Raw genomic sequence first — 14,726 nt, 5'->3', positions numbered from 1 at the left:
TTCCAGCATATAAAATATGGATAATAACAATAGTGGTTTTTTTGTTTGGGCTATTATATGAAAAAGTACTCCGCTACTTCAAAGCTATTTGAGTCGGTAATATATAAGGATTCTGTCATGTATGTGTAAACACAAACGCTGAACGTGATCTGCAGAAGCTGTCCAACATGTGAACGGCAGAAGCTATCGAACCTACTTAATCTGAATGGACAATTTTTTAACACTATGCCGAAGGAAAACAAAATTGTATTAAAACGAGATAATTGTGTGAGCCGGTAAAGCCAAAGCGACCACACGATTCGGTCAGTCATTTCAACGCGTTTGATGTTGACAGGCGACACCACCCAGAAAGTTCAGCGTACATGTCAATGGTGGTGGTCCTTCCAAGGTTCCCTCCGAATTCTTTGGGAGAATCATTTAAGCTCTTCCCTATTATTTCAATAAAATTTCAATTGATAATTGGAATATATGATTAATTTTTTTTAAATAAATTAACTAATTTATTATTATTATTTTTAAGATTATGTATATCAAATTTAATATTAATAAATAATCATAATTGAAATTCATTAAAATAAGATAAATCAAAATGTGTGTTAATAAATGATAATAATCCTGATAACAATTATAAATAAATATTAATTTAATTAATAGTATTATTAATTAAATATAAACTTATATGAAATAATAAAATCCAAAGAGTGTAAATTGATAAAGTTTTTCAATTTTTTCCTTTACAATTATATAAATTAAGGTTATCCTAGTGAGTGTTAACATGATTGTTTTCAATGTTATTATAATAAAACGAGTCATTATATTTTAAATTTAATCTTAGTTTAGTTTAATTTATTTTTCTATATTGTATTTTTTTTAAATTTGGTGTTATAATTTTTTTAATATAAAATTATAATTTTTCTACTATTTAAAATAAATTTATAAATTTATAAAAATATTTAGGGTTTTGAATTTTTTTTTTATGATATTTGGATAAGTTAAATTTATGATTCTAATATATTTTTCTCAAATATTATAATCTATTAAAGATATATCCATAATAAAACTAAAGCTTAGAAAAAATAAACTATAACAATAAAATCATTTTCATTAATATATATTTTAATTTTTGTATAAATTAAAAATATTAAAATAATAATTAATCCAACAAGTATCTAAAAAAGCTTTATGATGTTATCTAAAATTTATTAAATATTTATTTATAAAAGTTTATTTTTATTTAATTACAAATATTTTACATACTTATAAATAAGATAAGTTAATAAATAAATGAGCTTGATCTCTTCTTTGATCATCTCAACAATCAATCCTTATCCATTAAGTTCACTAAAGAGCGGGAAGTTGATGGATGCCTTCCATTCCTTGATATTCTTATTTCTAAGAATAGTGATGGTTCCCTCGCCCATCAAGTTTTTCGGAAGAAAACTCATACGGAGCAGTATCTTCATGCCAATTCCCACCATTTCCCGGCTCAAAAGATGGGTGTTCTCAATACCCTTGCTACTCGAGCCCTAAGGATCTCAGACAAGAAGAGCTTTGAGAAAGAAAAATCCCATCTGCTTGATGTCTTTGTTGAGAATGGTTATAGTAGATACATGGGTGAGAAGGCTTTCCTTAAAGCGTCTAAGAATTCTCTGACTAAAAGGGAACCAAAGGAACGAACTCCAGGTGTCCATATTCCGTATGTTTAGGGGGTCATTGATAGAATTGGTAGGATTCTCAGGAAGCATAGTATCCCTATGTCTTTTAGGCCCTTGAACACCATTCGTATGTCCCTCAGATCGGTGAAGGATCCTATCGATCCTAAGGATATGAAAGGTGTTTATATGATCCCTTGTTCCTATGGGACCCCCTATATTGGGGAGACTGGTCGCTCCATTAATCAAAGGATTAGCGAGCATGCAGCGGACCTTAAGCATAGGAGAGCTAAGTCTTCCACTTTAGCTGAACATGCTGAGAAAACCAATCATCATGTTTGTATTGAGGAGGCTAGTGTTATTGCTAAGATTTCACATTTCCATCATCATAAATTTAGGGAAGCGCTTGAGATTGAAAAAAGGCCATGCAATCTCAATAGGGAGGATGGCTGGAAAATCAGTAGGTGTTGGGTCCCAGCACTCCCTTCCTAGTCGTTTTTTCCGCCCTCCTCCTTGATTGTTTTTACTCATTTGTTTACTTATTTATTTTTATTCTTATTTTTTTTTTTTTTTTTTTTTTTATTTTTTTTTTTTTATACACTACTTTTATTTGATTTTGATTTTGATTTTGATTTTGATTTATTTATCTTATTTTATTTTTGTTTTATTTTTATTTCTATTTTTTATTTATTATTATTATTATTATTATTATTTATTATATTTATTTATTTATTAGTGTTAATTTTCTCATTTATTTTTAACTTATAGGTCCTTTGGTACTAACTTTCTTTTAATTTTATAAATATTCCCCCTTTACAATTATTTATATATATATATTTTATTATAAGGTCCTTTACATAACTAATTTTCCAATCAACTTATACATTTTAAATATTTTTCTAACTAACCTAGCATCCTTTTGATATTTTATTTTATTCTGTTATTATAATGCCCTTTATATAACTAATTAACTTATAATAATTCTTTTAAATAAGATTATTTTATATTTATTCAATTTATTCATATATTATAAGGTCTTTTATTTAACTAGATTTCCTTTAAATACTAATTAACTTATAAAATTTTAACTAAATACCCATTAGAATTTTATATATTTATATATTGATCCCTAAGATTACTTATTAATTTAATAAAATAACTTTGACCCCGGTCCTAGAGTCAAACTAGCCGTTGGTCAAGTTAGTTGTTGGAGGCTCTGCTCAGACTATTTAACTTGCTATGCTGGATCAGCTGTTGGAGGCTCTGCTCAGACTATTTAACTTGCTATGCTGGATCAGCTGTTGGAGGCTCTCCTCAGACTATTTAACTTGCTATGTTGAATCTGTTTCTTCAACGTGTCGTGACGATGAACCACACTAGTTGGTTCGAAACGCTTCGACAAATGTTTTATCTTGTGATTTACACCGAAGAATTTTTCTTAAAAAATATGACATTTAAGTATCTAAAAAAGCTTTATAATGTTATCAAAAATTTATTAAATATTTATTTATAAAATTTTTTTTATTTAATTACAAATATTTTAGATACTTATAAGTAAGATAAATTAATAAATTAAAAAAATGACATTTTTTAATTGGAATATTTTCAAATTTACTCAATTTTTTTTATCAAAAATAATAATTGAAATATATATTTTTTAATTTAATAAAAATTAATTAAAAATAATAATTATTATTATTTGATTTGTCCATTTACAAATTCAGTTTACTATATATGATATTTTTTGAAATGTACACTACATCGATAATCTTTTTTAAATATTGGGCTATTTTTAGAAAAGGAAAAGTACTCCGATACTTAAAATTCTAAGATTATGTACGGGAAGACATTTTTCAACACCATTCCAATAACATAAAATTATCAATAAAAATAAAAATCAAAGGAATTAAATGTAATAAAACGGGATGATTTTATGATACAAAGTGCGATAAAAACGGCCCCTGCGTCGAAAGCGACCACACGACTAACGCGTTTGATATTGACCGCTCAGACCACCGAAAACTTCGGCGTAATCTCAATGGTGGTGCTCCTTCTAAGGTTCCCTCCGATTTCGTTGGGAGGATCAGTTCAGCTCTCGCCTATATAAGGCCACCGGTATGAAACACAGTACCACAGCTCCTGCAATAGCCTTGAGAACTGAAAATTTTCTTTATCTCAATGGATTTACAAGTTGCAGATCTGCCGTTTATCTCAATGGATTTACAGCTGCCGTTTGCCATTGCAGATCTGCGAATGATCGGCTACCTTGTGGTGACCATCATATCGGCTTATCTGATCTGAAGGCGACTTCGTCCTTCTGTGAAATTACCGCCCGGTCCCCGTGCTTGGCCCATAATCGGGAACCTGAATCTCATGGGGAAATTACCGCACAGGTCGCTGGATCGACTCTCCAAAACATATGGCCCCCTCATGTATATGAGACTCGGATCCATGCCATGCGTGGTCGGCTCATCTGCTGAGATGGCCCGAGAGTTTCTCAAAACCCACGATCTCACATTCTCGTCCCGACCCCGTGTGGCGGCCGGGAAATACACTGTTTACAACTACTCCGACATCACCTGGTCTCCCTACGGAGAGCACTGGCGCCTCGCCAGGAAAATCTGCCTCATGGAGCTCTTCAGTGCCAAACGCCTCGAATCTTTCGAGTACATCAGAGTAGAAAATTCTGTATGGGATATGTGTATGTAATTTATTACTGTGTTGACCATTGTTTTTTGTATGGCACACGGGAAGTTTAAGTGTGTATTCATAGTAGAGAAATATATGGGGGTGCAGTAAAAAGAAATATATACACAGCAGTGTGAAAAATGTGAAGAACCAGAGGGTGAATGCACAGCAGTGCACAAATGTATTTGGTAATGTTTTGTAAGGAATTGTAAAACAGAGGAATAGCAAAAACCATGTGTGGTTTTGCATAAAGGAAATGGTGGAGTGTGAAATTTTGTAAGCCTGTGTGAATTTTGTTTACAGCAGTAAACTTATGTAAACTTTTGTTACAGCAGTAAGTTTTTTTTTCACAGCAGTGAATATGAAAATGGTTTTACAGTGTTAAATCCCTCTCAGTAAAAGAGGATGAAGTTTGTATCGGTTTTTAATGAATAGAAATTTCTTATGGTGAAATACTCTGATTCTCTGAGTGAAATTTTTTTTTTTAAGTCTTCTGTGCATAAAAGATCCTGGAGCAAAGTAAAACAGAGCATTGCCTCTGTGTGTTTGAATATTTGGTTTTTGGTATTTTCCCCATTTAAAGAAAAATACCCAACAGTGGTATCAGAGCAGGCTTAGGCTCTTGAAGGTGTTCAAGAAGCTGAAGGGAGAAGGTTGTTGCTGCAGCAAAACTTCTCAGGCAGACAGAAGACTCAGACATCAAAGGATTCAGGTATTTCAAAGTTTTTTTTGTGTTGCTGAAGAAGCAGTGATTTGTTTTAAATACACAGTCAAGGAATGGCCAGCACAAGCACTGGTATGGGTTTGTTTAACACCCAGCTCCCACAGTTCAATGGGAAGAACTATGACTACTGGTCAATAACTATGACAGCCCTGCTTGCTTCCCAAGATTTATGGGAAATAGTTGAAGAAGGTTTTGAAGAACCAGCAGATGAAACTGAGTTCAATGCATTAACTCAGGGAGAGAAGGATCTGCTGAAGAACAATAGGAAGAAGGACTCAAAAGCCCGTGTGTTGTTGTATCTAGCAGTAGACCAGAGTATGTTTCCAAGGTTAGCAGCAGCTAAGACAACCAATGAAGCATGGCAAACCCTTAAGACAGCCTATCAAGGCATGGAGAGAGTGAAGACAGCTAAGCTACAATTGCTGAGAAAGGATTTTGAGAACTTGAACATGAAGGAGTCAGATAACATTGACTCATTCTTCACTCATGTGATTGGTGTAATCACACAAATGAGAACTCATGGAGAAACCATTGAAGACAGAAGAATTGTGGAGAAAATATTGAGGGTCTTACCCTCAAGGTTTGATGCCATAGTCACCACCATTGAAGAGACAAAGGATCTCTCAAGCTATTCAGTTGATGAGCTACATGCATCACTGATAACTCATGAGCAGAGGTTGAGTAGGAATGAAAACTCATCTCTTGAGCAAGCCTTCAAGACCCAGATGTCCTTTGGAAGAGGAAGAGGTCAAGGCAGAGGAAGTAAAAGAGGAAGAGGCAGAAGCCAGAACAGAGGAGGAAGGAACAACCCATCAAATGCACAAGGAAGAGGCAGCAATCCAAATCAGAACCAAAGTCAAGGCAGCAGCCAACAAAGAGATCAACATCATGCTCAAGGACAAAGGTATGATAAATCTAATGTTCAATGCTATTATTGCAAAAAGTATGGACATTATGCTAGTGATTGCAGAAAGAAACAACATGATATGAACAGTAGACAAAATGCAAATGTTACAAGAGAAAACAGCAGTCAAGACAATGTTCTGTTAGCTTGTAACATGGCTGAAACACATAGTGAGGACATATGGTTTTTAGACTCAGGTTGCAGCAACCATATGACCGGAAACATTGCCTTCTTTTCTGCCCTAGATAAAAATGTGAAATTAGAAGTCACACTAGGAACTGATAGTAAAGTGTCTGTTATGGGAAAAGGAGAAATAAAAATATTTACAAAGCAAGGAGAAAGGAAAACCATAGCAGATGTATACTATGTCCCCGGAATGAGATGTAATCTCTTGAGTATTGGACAACTTGTCCATAAGGGGTACAATGTTTTCTTTAAAAATGATGTGTGCACCATCATGGATATACCACCCAGCAAAAGATGCATTGCTGAAGTGAAGATGACAAGGAACAGGATGTTTCCTCTCCGGATCAGGGCAGACATGAAGAACAAAAGGGAAATGGCAGCAGTCACCCAAGAGGCCTTTCAAAGCGTGCCAAAGGATGAGAATTGGTTGTGGCACTTGAGATTTGGACATCTCAATTTTGGAGGCCTAAACTTATTGAGTAGGAAAGGAATGGTGAAGGGATTACCATTGATAGAGAAACCGGACAGCCTTTGTGAAGGCTGCATATTGGGCAAACAACATAGAGAGAGTTTTCCATCAGGGAAAAGCATAAGGGCAAAGACACCCTTAGAGATTATCCACTCAGATTTGTGTGGACCAATGCAAGCTCCATCATTAGCTGGCAGCCAATATTTCTTGACATTCATTGATGATTGTACAAGAAAAACTTGGATATATTTCCTTAAAAACAAAAGTGAAGTGTTTGAGAAATTCCAAAATTTCAAAGCACTTGTGGAGAACCAAAGCGGGCTGCATATAAAAGTTTTGAGAACTGATAGAGGAGGTGAGTATATCTCCAAGGAATTCCTAAGATTTTGTAGAGAAAATGGAATTCATAAACAATTTACAACTCGGTACACCCCACAGCAAAATGGAGTTGCTGAAAGGAAGAACAGGACCATCATGGATATGGCGAGGAGCATGCTGAAGGCAAAGCATTTGCCAAATGAGTATTGGGCTGAAGCTGTACATTGTGCAGTTTATATACTGAACAGGTGTCCTACAAAAGCAGTCATGAACAAGGTGCCAGAAGAGGCATGGAGTGGGAGAAAGCAAGGAGTCACCCACATGAGAGTTTTTGGGTGTGTGGCCTATGCACACATACCAGATCAGCTAAGGAGGAAGTTGGACAGCAAAGGGGAGAAATGCATCTTCATTGGATACAGTGATGAATCCAAAGCCTACAGGCTGTACATTCCATCTACCAAGAAGTTCTTTGTCAGCAGAGATGTTCAATTCATTGAAGAGGAAGCTTGGGATGGAAGCATAGAGAAAACAATGAATGTCAAGAACTGTTTGTCTCATGATGAAGATGAAGAGGAGGTGGCTGAAATGCATCCCCAAACAGCAGCGCCAACACAAGGACAGCAAGGGACACCATTGAGGACAAATGAAAGTGCTTCTCCAAGCACACCACAAGGAGGAAATTCAAGTGCATCTTCAAGCACTTGCACACCAAGTGAAAGAGGTAAGAAGTTTAGAAATCTAAGTGACATTTATGAAGAAGGAATGAATTCCTTATTTGCCTTGTATTGTCATGTTGATGATCCTATTCATTTTGAAGAAGCTATTAAAGATAGGAAATGGATAGAAGCTATGGATGAGGAAATTAATGCCATAGAGAGAAACAAAACATGGGATTTGGTAGAGTTACCAAAAGGCAAAGAAGTCATTGGTGTGAAATGGGTCTACAAGACCAAAAGCAATGCTGAAGGCAAGATTGAAAGGCACAAGGCAAGGCTGGTTGTCAAAGGGTACAAGCAGCAGTATGGGAGAGATTATGAGGAGACTTTCGCACCGGTTGCAAGAATGGAAACCGTGAGAGCAGTGCTGTCCATAGCAGCACAAAACAAATGGAAAGTCTACCAAATGGACGTGAAGTCAGCATTCCTAAATGGAGTGTTAAAGGAAGAGGTCTATGTGGAACAGCCTCTCGGATATGAGAAGAAAGGAGAAGAGCACAAAGTGTGCAAATTGAAGAAAGCTCTTTATGGGCTGAAGCAAGCGCCAAGAGCATGGTACAGCAGGATAGATTCTTATCTATTGGAGAATGAATTTGACAAATGTGAAGGAGAACCCACAGTCTACATCAAGGAAAAGGATGGTAAAATTTTAATTGTTGTCTTGTATGTAGATGATGTTATTTTCACTGGAAATGATAGTTATCTTATTGAGAATTTTAAATCAGTCATGAAGGATGAATTTGAAATGACTGACATGGGTTTGTTGAGATACTTCTTAGGCATAGAAGTAGATCAAAATGAAAAATGAATTTTTATATCTCAAGCAAGATATGTAAATCAAGTTTTGGGCAGATTTAACATGGAAGAATGCAAGGCAGCCATCACTCCCACAGTGATGGGATTAAAGCTCAGCAGAGAGGACAGCAGCAAGGATTTTGATCCTAGCTTGTATAAAAGTATTGTTGGCAGCCTTATGTATTTAACAGCAACTAGGCCTGATTTAATGTATGCTGTTAGTTTGATTTCCAGGTTCATGGAGAGGCCGAAGGAGGCACATTGGCAGGCAGCAAAGAGAATTTTGAGGTATGTCAAAGGTACCAAAATGTTTGGCATATTATATCATGCCTCAGAACATTCAGATTTGGTTGGTTACACTGATAGCGATTGGGCTGGAAGTGTAGATGATCGGAAGAGCACTTCCGGTTATGTTTTTCATATGGGTTCAGGAGCCATTTCATGGGCTTCTAAGAAGCAGTCCATTGTAACATTGTCTACAGCAGAGGCTGAATATGTGGCAGCTACAGCAGCAGCATGTCAAGCAGTGTGGATGAGAAGGATGTTGAGAAGCTTAGGCCAAGAGCAGGCAAAAGCGACAGTCATCTTTTGTGACAATAGCTCAGCTATTGCATTGTCAAAGAATTCAGTGTTTCACAAGAGAACGAAGCACATTGATACAAGGTTTCACTACATCAGAGAATTGGTGAACAATGGAGAAATTGTCTTGGAACATTGCAGGACTCAAGAACAGGTTGCGGACATCCTGACAAAGCCATTGGATCAGAAGAGCTTTGAATTTTTGAGGAAGTGTTTGGGTATGATTGAATGCCCGACAGTTGAAATTAAAGGGGAGTGTTGAAAATATAATTTCAACAGCGATCGCCGATATCGCATCGGCAAAGTCAAAGTGAAGGGCCGATATCGCATCGGCAAAGTTGAAGTGAAGGAGTCATAAGGAAGCTCTTGTGTTTGCGATGAGCGATCGCCGATATCGCATCGGCACTTCGCTATCGGCAATATCATAGGGTCGGGGTCTTTGACATGAGTAAAGTTGCGATGCGATGGAGTGGACCCGATGGCTTCCCAAAACCAAATTGCATAATGTTTGAAATTCACCCGACGGCAAATATTAAATGTTGCGTGGAGTAAAGCTAAGTTTTGGTTGACCATACGTCTTAATGAAATGTCATAGTGGTAGGTAGAATATTAAAGTTTTACATAGAGTTCGTAAGTTTTTTTATGAGAAGGTATGGGCGTATGTACTTATCACATAAATTCTGTATGGGATATGTGTATGTAATTTATTACTGTGTTGACCATTTTTTTTTGTATGGCACACGGGAAGTTTAAGTGTGTATTCACAGTAGAGAAATATATGGGGGTGCAGTAAAAAGAAATATATACACAGCAGTGTGAAAAATGTGAAGAACCAGAGGGTGAATGCACAGCAGTGCACAAATGTATTTGGTAATGTTTTGTAAGGAATTGTAAAACAGAGGAATAGCAAAAACCATGTGTGGTTTTGCATAAAGGAAATGGTGGAGTGTGAAATTTTGTAAGCCTGTGTGAATTTTGTTTACAGCAGTAAACTTATGTTACAGCAGTAAGTTTTTTTTTCACAGCAGTGAATATGAAAATGGTTTTATAGTGTTAAATCCCTCTCAGTAAAAGAGGATGAAGTTTGTATCGGTTTTTAATGAATATAAATTTCTTATGGTGAAATACTCTGATTCTCTCAGTGAAATTTTTTTTTTTAAGTCTTCTGTGCATAAAAGATCCTGGAGCAAGGTAAAACAGAGCATTGCCTCTGTGTGTTTGAATATTTGGTTTTTGGTATTTTCCCATTTAAAGAAAAATACCCAATAGAGGTCGCCCGGATGCTAAGTTCCCTGTTCGAAACCAGCCGGCAGGGCCTCCCTGTAGAAATCCGGGAAGAGACGACTAATGTCAGCAATAACATAATTTCTCGGATGGTTTTGGGACGAAGGTATTTGGACGAGAAGGCCGGGAACAAGATAAAGCCGGCGGAGTTCAGAGAGATGTGGGAGGAGCTGTTTGTGCTGAACGGGGTTTTTAATATTGGAGACTTTATACCGTGGCTTGCCTGGCTGGATCTCCAGGGATACGTCAGGCGTATGAAAAAGCTGAGCAAGCGGTTGGATGTTTTCCTGGAGGAAGTGTTGGAAGAGCACGACAAGCGGAGGAAGAGCGTGGAGAATTATGTTGCCAAAGACATGGTGGACGTTCTACTCCAGCAGGCCGACGATCCTCAGCTGAAGCTGAGTCGAGTCAGGGTCAAAGCATTCACTCAGGTAAGCATTTACAAACTATCATCCCTTTTCTTGGCGTGCGTTTTTATTATTGTCTGACCTGGTTGAGCAACTGTATAATGTTTGCAGGACATCATAGCGGGCGGCACCGAAAGCTCCGCGACGCTGGTGGAGTGGGGACTGTCGGAGCTCTTGAAAAAACCGGAGACGTTGGAAAGAGCCGCAGAAGAGCTGGACAGAGTGGTGGGCAGAGAACGGTGGGTGGAAGAGAAGGACATTGGTGGGCTAGAGTATCTACAGTGGGTAGTGAAGGAGACGATGAGGCTTTCATCCTGTGGCTCCCATGCTCGTCCCTCGTCTCTCCACTCAAGCCTGCAGAATCGCAGGGTACGACATTCCTGCTAACACGAGGTTGTTCGTCAACGTTTGGACTATCGGAAGGGACGGCAAGTTATGGGAGAACCCTGATGAGTTCATGCCAGAGAGATTCAAAGGGAGCACAGTGGACGTGAAGGGCAGAGATTACGAGCTGCTGCCATTTGGGTCGGGGAGGAGGATGTGCCCGGGATATAGTCTTGGAATCAAAGTAGTTCATTTGGGTTTGGCCAATCTCATCCATGGATTCCACTGGTGCCAGCCTGATGGACAGAACCCTGAGGACTTGGACATGGGAGAGACCTTTGGGTTGTCTACTCCTAAAACAATCCCTCTCGTTGCCATGGCCCGACCTCGCCTGCCTTCTCATCTCTATAACTTCAATTCTTCCCACACTTAAAGAGTGCTCTCTGTGTATCTTCAAATAAAATGGGCCTCTGTTTATGGAGAAGTAAATCTGCATATTGTATCAGTTGCTATAACAGTTAATCTACTATCAGTTCCCATTATAGCAGTGTACCATTGCCGAATGTACCCAATCCAATGTTATCCCAAGTTTGATAATGTAATAACCAGTTTCAGTGATAATCTACACAATCCAATCCGAACCTATCGAAATCTTCCGTTTACTTTTTCTGATTATTTTTCTTGCAGTGGCGCAAGTGTGTGGGGTACGATGATGTAATGAGTGCCGTATAGTGGTGATGGTGGTAGAAAAGTAGAAAGATTCCAAATATCGTCATTTGATGTAATGAATGAATAGTTAAGTTAAGGATGTCTGGTAATAACTGCTGTGGAAAGAGTTAAAAAAAATTCAAAAGTATGATAATGTAATCGATGAATATGATGATATGATCAATATTGTTCAGGTGTAGGTGTTGATTGTAATGAGGAAGAAATCAAATTCATGAATTTACTTTTTTTCAAGTTATGATTTTTTTTATTATTTGGGATTGGATCATAAAAACTCGGGAGATTAAATTTTCCCATTTAATTATTGGACTACGCTCTCATGATCTTTTTCGATGGCCTGACTTCGAAGAGGATGGTGGTATGGGATGGTGATGGTCGCCTTGCATACAAAGCGAAGTCCCTTTATGGTACTGTTAAGGCATTCAATACTTTATAGTATAGTTTCTATTGCTCGCTGTAGTTTTGGACGCGAAATGCAATTTCCGAGCTCTTCAAGTGAACGGGCAGTTTGTCCCACAATGGTTGCCGGCCTGGCTTTACCTGTTTTCTGTTTACACATACATGACAGAATCCTTACATATATTACTGACTCAAGTAACTTTGAAGTATCGAAGTACTCCTTTTCATGTAATATATAATAATATTAATTTTTATATGCTAAGAAAAAATTATTATAATTTAAATTTATTATAATTTAGTTGTTAAATTAACAATGGTGACAGTGATCAATGTAGGTTGACTTGTTATATTTTTTAAAGAAAATTATTTTATTTAGAATTATTGGTTAGTGGTTCTTAAAAAAGCAAAGTTTCACTTTTACTAAATACATTTGGGCTTTTAACCTGTCTCTTTATCTCTTAAATTTTTAACATAAAAACTAGCTCCTAAATAAACATAAACGTTATTAAAAAATAATCTAAATTATGAATATATAATAAATTTTAAATAATATAATATAATATAATAAATTAAACTAATAAATAAACATATTCAATGTTTTCATTTTTTTAATCAAACTAATAAAATTTTTTAATTATTATTTTAGATATTTTTTTTTATCAAATTTAATATATATATAAATATAAATATAAATATATTCAAAATAATCTTAATTAAATATAAACAAACTTCTATAATTAAATATTTAATAATAATTTTATTTATTTATTATTTTTAATTTTAATGATTTTAATGAATCTAAATTAATTAATTATTATTTCAAACAATGAAAATAGTTTCGTTATGATTTATCTAATTCTTTTAAATTTTGGACTACAATCTAAATATTATGCATTTAAGTGTTACAAAGGTGGAAATAAGACCTTCAAAATATGAACTAATAAGACAATAAGAAATATATATATATATATATATATAGGTTAAAGCTTAATTAATGGGTAATTATTATGAGCCTTGCCAACCACTAAAAAAAATAACCAAATTCTTATTAGAAAAACTAAATTATAAAAGAGTTAAACAACAAAGACATCACTTATTTAAACTTGAGTAATTTCAATAAACATAGATTGCATTAACTATTTTTTTAACATTTTAATTGAGACGATTTAACAAATAGGAAAAATGGCTTCTTTAGTGGAAAAACTTGAACTTTAGAAATTAAATAACTTAAATTTATGGTTCTTACAGACCTCTACTAAATTTTGATAAAATTGATCAAAACAAAATTCTGAAAAGGAAAAAAATTACTCTATCTACCATTATACTAAACTATTTTAATTTACATACGATATAATTTAATATTCTCTTTATTTATATAATGATTACTAATTTTATAATAATAACATTGATGAAAATTATGTTAACATAATAACATTAATTTTATGAAATTTCATTTCATATAATTGTATATTTAAATTAAAAATATTTTCAATTAACATAAGTTTCTCAAGTTGTTATAAATTATCCTTATACTTTTAATGATTATTATTATCCTTTCCAAATTCTATTAATAGTTTTAATATTTAGTTTGTGAGTAGTTATGAATAATGGATTTGATATAGATGATTTTAAAAAACACAATAAAAATAATTAATTTATTTTGAAATATTAATTTTATGTTTAAATTTATACGATTAGTTATGAATATTAGATTTGATATTGATGATTTTAAATAATATAATAAAAAATAATTAATTTATTTAAAAGTATTAATTTTGGGTTTAAATTTATATTATTGATAAATTAAACATTTATGATGGGAAATAATTTTAAAATTGAAATAGAAATTAAAAAAAAAAATATTCATTTTTCAATATCACAAACTTATATGTTTAATTTTTTTATATAAAGAAATTTTTAAAATAATAAGAAATTAAAATAACTTTCAAATATTCAAAATTTGATTTCAAATTATTGATTAACGTAGAGACTTGAACCTACCTGATGTGCTCACATACTTACAAGTTGGAAATGAATTCTAAGAATTTGGTATGTGTAATATATATAATAATTTAAATTTTATTATAAAAATAGAAAAAAATAAATAAAAAAAAAATGAAATCCTAAACTTTGTTGGATGGTTTGGTTTTTTTTGGGTGTTAGATAAATATAAATTAGGTATTTTATTTTTTTTTATTTGAATTAAATGAATAGTATTTTTCGAGAAATAAGGATATCGTTATTTTTCATTTTATGTTCATGGATGTTTAAAGTTGTACTTACGTAGTATGTGCAATATTATTTCATTGACGACCTTTGTCTGACTATCAATTTGGGGTGGAATGCAATCAAATTTGTGAGATTGGTGTCAAACAATGCCCAAAGGCTCGACCAGAATGCACTTAGGAACCTGTTATCCCGATATGATATAATGGTTTGTGGGATCCCAAAATGTACCCACATTATTTAAATAAGAGTTTAGCAATGGCTTCTACTATGATACTCTTCTTGCAAGCAAAGAATATGGCCATCTTAGAAAATCCATCAACGACCAC

At 34.5% G+C, this 14,726-nt stretch overlaps 1 pseudogene across 1 annotated transcript; it reads left to right on the top strand.

Moving 5' to 3' along the window:
- Nucleotides 1-3,721: 3,721 nt before the first annotated feature.
- On the top strand, nt 3,722-11,995 carry LOC149253735 (trimethyltridecatetraene synthase-like; annotated as a pseudogene). The gene is made up of 3 exons (XR_016266231.1): nt 3,722-4,340; nt 10,303-10,746; nt 10,834-11,995. The product of XR_016266231.1 is annotated as a trimethyltridecatetraene synthase-like (transcript).
- The last annotated feature ends 2,731 nt before the right edge of the window (nt 11,996-14,726 follow it).

The sequence above is a fragment of the Pinus tabuliformis genome, chromosome 7 (assembly GCF_031772625.1).
Source record: "Pinus tabuliformis cultivar Carrire ecotype Pingquan chromosome 7, CPIR1, whole genome shotgun sequence".
Lineage (NCBI taxonomy): Eukaryota > Viridiplantae > Streptophyta > Pinopsida > Pinales > Pinaceae > Pinus > Pinus tabuliformis.
Note: the sequence above shows the minus strand (reverse complement) of the source record. Positions and strands in the feature narration are given on the sequence as shown.